General features: G+C 56.2%; 1 long non-coding RNA gene across 1 annotated transcript; it reads right to left on the bottom strand.

Moving 5' to 3' along the window:
- Positions 1-3165: 3165 nt before the first annotated feature.
- On the bottom strand, positions 3166-4495 carry LOC116755994. Its single transcript, XR_004350503.1, has 3 exons — positions 4253-4495; positions 3896-4096; positions 3166-3298 (listed from the first exon to the last, which is right to left on the bottom strand). It is a non-coding gene; the product is annotated as an uncharacterized LOC116755994 (long non-coding RNA).
- Positions 4496-4750: the final 255 nt, after the last annotated feature.

Below are 4750 nucleotides of genomic sequence, written 5' to 3'. Positions count from 1 at the left end.
AAAAGTTTCTACTCAGCATCCTGGTGGGAGGAAGGCCAGCGGATGGATTTCCTAGGGAGTACGTGCTCACGGAGAAGTGAATCAGAGAAAAGGGTTTAAGGGTAGAATTATTCTCCCTCCTACCCAAGCCCCCAGCTCCCTTCCCAGGGCAACCACAGCTACGTTGACAAGCAAGGTGTGAACCAGGTGTCCTCCTTGAAATACCGACGAAGGCTTATTGCTCTTTCCACTCCTTGAAGGAGCAGGCAGGTATTCGCTACAGCTCTTTGCTCTCCACTGGGCAGTGCCTTCCCGTTATGTAATCAGTCCCCCTGGATGGGTGTCTAGGCGCTTTCCAAAGTTCTCCTGTTATAAACAGTGATGCAGTGAATTTCCTGTGCATTTTTCCCTTTGTCTCCCGTGTGAGGCTCTCTGTGGTCTCAATTCCTAAAAATGGAATCTGTTGGTCAAAGGGCAGGTGCATGGAACCATCTGACAGCTCTCTGGCAGCAGGTGCTGCCCCCAGGGTCAGGAGGGGCTTTTCAGAACAGTTGCTAACGGAGCTGAGTTTTCCATCCCAGGGCGTTTCCAAAGAGGACCGCCACCTGGGGCTGGCCTACCTTCCATCTTGCCAGAGAGACCCCGACAGGTAGAACCCCCCGGCCCCAAGGTGGGGCCTGCTCTGAGCTTAGGAAGAGTCAGTGTTGCCGATGGTGGGTGGGGGATGTGGAGGGAGGCAGGAAGAGGGGATGCCCTTCCCATCTCGGCTCTGCGATGCCAGTCCTAATACTGGCGCTCTTGCCATGCCCATCTTACAGAGAGCAAACACTGCCCGTGGTGCCCAGAGAGCGGCCTCTGAGTCACAGTCCCAGCCTGAGCCGAGTCCTCTTGGGTTCCAGCTCTTTGCTGGAGACCTCATGGATCCGCTCCTTACTGGCTCCTCTCAAAGGCACTCGTGTTCCCCCAAGAGCTTTCTTGCCACGAGTTTCTGAAACTCATCTTCTCTCTTCTTCGGGACTCACGGGGTCTGGTTCTTTGGTTCCTTGGGTTGCGGAACAATGAGCCTCTGACGTTTTCCCTTCGTTGTTTTCATATCTGCTGCATCTTTTTGGAAGAGTGTCTTGGTATTTACAGAGTTTAGTCTTGTTGACTTAAAAATTTTTTTTTCTCTTTTGGGGTAACATCACTGTTGTTTCTGGAAAAAAACAAAACACCCTTCTTGTAAAATAAATAAATAAATTCAAGCAACACCGAAAGCGACAAGCAAGAAGGGAAAGTCCTCAATACTCCTCACTCAGAGGTCCAGAGATGACTAACTATGGTTAACGCGTGTGCTCGAACGAGCTCCCTCTTTCATAGGTTCTAAGCGTTTCTAAGCAACCCCTTTAAGGATAATGATGATGAAAATCTCTAACTTTCTCGCTAAAGGTGGAGTGTATGAGTCACTGGAGTGGGACTGAAAGTCGGTATTAGTTTCCCCTCCCCTCCCAGTTCCCCCATCCTTCATCCACGGCCTTGCCTGGGCCTCCCCTCCCCCCTCTGCTTCCAGTTTGGAAGCGGCAGGTCCAGCTCCAGGGAGCAGATCCCACAGGGTTCTGCTGGGCAGGGGCTGACGACTTCCCCACCTGCAAAAAGAGTTCCATTCACTCCACACACGGGAGCCGGGATTTCATTCCTTCGCTTCCCAGACACCCAGAGGCTGAGACCCGCCCCAATTTGCCCAGTTGTGCCTTCAGCTGGTGGAAAAGTGAGTTTGACCCTCTGCTCTGTTGTTGTCTCCCATCCCCCACCCACCATCGGCAACACTGACTCTTCCTAAGCTCAGAGCAGGCCCCACCTTAGGCCCGGGGGGTTCTACCTGTCGGGGTCTCTCTGGCAAGGTGGAATGTAGGCCAACCCCAGGCTGTTTCTGTCTCACCTCCCTCCCGAGGGGACCTCCATCTCTAGGGAAGAAGGGAATGCCGCTCGGGACTAACCAGGGCCTGGCCTGATTGGAGGCAGCGTGGTGGCAGCCCCAGAACCTGGTCCAATACAGATGTGAGGGATGTATGGAAAACAGGCTCCTGGAAGACTCGCAGCCCTGCTTTGGGGCCTCTGGGAGGCACAAGGGCTCTGGAACTTTAGGGACAACTCCATCGGGGAGTGGCAAACATGGCTGTCACCTGCAGCGGGGATAGAGGAGCCCCGGCTGAGGGGTGGGTACGTGGAGGGCATGGCAGTGCCCACAGCAGGACCAGCTCTGTCTGGGGCCGTGGCTGTTTTCTTTCCTGAATATATTTGAACAGCTCCTCAGATCTGTTCCTGAGCATCTGTGATTCCTCCCGGTGCCCAAAGAAACCCCTGGGGATGGCTTGACACTGACTGGAGCAGGACGGGGGCAGGAGCCAATGACACACGCTGGGTGACCGTGCTGCTTCTTCAGGGCAGGGCAGTCAGTGTCAGAAGCCCGAGTGTCCTAGTTGAGCCTCATGCTGGCTGTGTGACCTTGGGCAAATTACTGAAGGTCTCTGAGCCCCAGTTTGCGCGTTTACACTGTGGGTATGACGGCACCCACTGGGTGGCCCTGTCTGAGTGACTGAATGCAATGACCTCGTAAAGGATTCTGGGCCAGAGAGTCCTGGGAGAAGCCTCTTTAGTTGCAGTTTTGTTTGTCTGCTCACCCTTGGGGTGGCAGCCAGGGGAGAGCCAAGTTACGTAAGTGGGGACTTCAGGAAGCCGCAATGCTCCATCCCAAACGGCTCCTCATTATTTACAACAGTGGGTTTCAAACTGGTTCTTCACATGCACCTTCCCACCTCAACCTTGGGCCTTATTCCTTCTCAAGACAGATCCTGCCCAAGTGATCCATACTGAACGAAGCAGGAGCCCACCTGCCCCCTTTTCCCAATGCCCCTTAGGGTCTATCAGAGGCTTGAAAGCCACCGTTTTAGGCCAGCAAATGTGTCACCGGTCACAGGATGTGGGATAATTATCCAGAGGGGGGTCATTTTCCCAATGCATCTCTCACTGTGCTTATGGAAAAGACGAAGAGAAGTCTTCAGATCAGAGACCGGTGTTTCTGAGGGACCTGTCGGGCCTGAGGTCACTAGGCTGGGGCAGGCTGGACAACTCTGATCCCAAGGGCCACCTTCCCTCCGGGCAGCACTGACCTGACCTAAGATGTCCCTGTGGGCAGCACAGGGAGCTGGGTGAGGACACCCTTCTGTGTCGCCAAAGCGAGAGCACCCGTCAGCCGCTGTCCAGCCTCTTGATCTGAGGCAAGTCCCCGCTCTGAGCTTCAGCGTCCTCATCTGTAAAATGGGGCAGCAGTCACTGGGCCCTAGATGAGAAGGGTGGGGGGAGGCTGAAAGGAGCTGTGAGGCTCCGAGCACTGCTCCTGGCACCTAGTGAGTCATGGACCAGTGGCGCTCATCACTGTCAACAGCAGTAATAAGAATCCTAAACAGGGCTTCCCTGGTGGCGCAGTGGTGGAGAGTCCGCCTGCCGATGCAGGGGACACGGGTTCGTGCCCCGGTCTGGGAGGATCCCACATGCCGCGGAGCAGCTGGGCCCGTGAGCCATGGCCACTGCGCCTGTGCGTCCGGAGCCTGTGCTCCGCAATGCGAGAGGCCACAACAGTGAGAGGCCCGCATACAGCAAAAAAAAGAAAACAGAATCCTAAACAGAAAGGGGCTGGAAGGAACCTTGGAACTCTTTGCCCCAGAGGGAAAGGTCAAAGGCTAAGGTCAAACAGCAGGGTCACGAATCAAACTCAGGACCTGACACCCGGGCCTCCTGGCCCAGAAAGGGAAGGCCGCCTTCCACCTGCGGCATCACATGGAGGAAAAGGATGCAGAACTCTGAAGAATCCCCAAAGGTTTGCTCCTGACTTCTAGCCTGGTGTCGGTAGCAGGGAAGGCTCTGATCTGCCACCTACCTTGGTTTCTCTGGTGCTGACTGCTCCTTGCTGGGAGAGAAGAGGTTCCAGCCCTCTTTCCTGTTGCTGTTTAGTGCAGGGGACCTGGAGGCTGGGCGAGGAGGGGGATGGCTGGGCACAGGTGACATGGAGCAGGGAACTGCCACTTAGCCGCTGACGTGTGCAGTGTGCAGCAGTTCGCAGGGGGAGGGCCCTTGGCCTCTGTCAAGGGGAGGGAAGCATCACGGCTCAGTTTGCAGGCGAGGAAACGGAGGCTGTGCTCAAGGCCACAGACTGAGAGTGGTGTGGCCCACTGTGACTGGGGGCTGGGCGGGCTTTTCCCCACTCCTTGCCTGACTTTAGGAACTCACATCATACCTTGAAGACTCATTCCCCTGTTCCTCCTTTTTGCCTGATCAGCTGTGGGGATGGGCCTTGAAAACTTCTAGACTCACAGATTTGAGAGCTGGTGTGGCCCTAGAGAACAGGAAGTTAGTCTTTGGCCCCATCCCACAGAGCAGAAAACTGAGGCTCAGCAAGGTCCCCTGGAAGCAGTGTGGCCTCGGGCTCCAGCCGGGGCCCTCCTGGGACGGCAGCCCCCTCCTGGCCCAGCTTCCACCTTCCCCCCAACTCCAGCGTCCCCAGTCCTCTGGAGGAAGATTTCCGTGGTCCCGGTTGGGGGTGCCAGACTGCCAGCGACGAGTGTTTTTTCAATCCCAGCCCCGCTGACTTAGACGATTATTCTTATTTAAGGCGGGGAGGAAACGCGAGAGCGTGGCAGCCGGTCACCTCCGGGCGGCGACCCCTCCCCGCCAGCCTCCGGTGCTCAGCTCCAACCGGAGCAGGAAGGGGAGGGGGAGACGGGAAGCGGGAGGA

This window comes from Phocoena sinus, chromosome 6 (genome assembly GCF_008692025.1).
Source record: "Phocoena sinus isolate mPhoSin1 chromosome 6, mPhoSin1.pri, whole genome shotgun sequence".
In the NCBI taxonomy this organism is placed as follows: Eukaryota; Metazoa; Chordata; class Mammalia; order Artiodactyla; family Phocoenidae; genus Phocoena; species Phocoena sinus.
The sequence above is the reverse complement of the archived record's forward strand: the minus strand, read 5'-3'. Positions and strand labels throughout refer to the sequence as shown.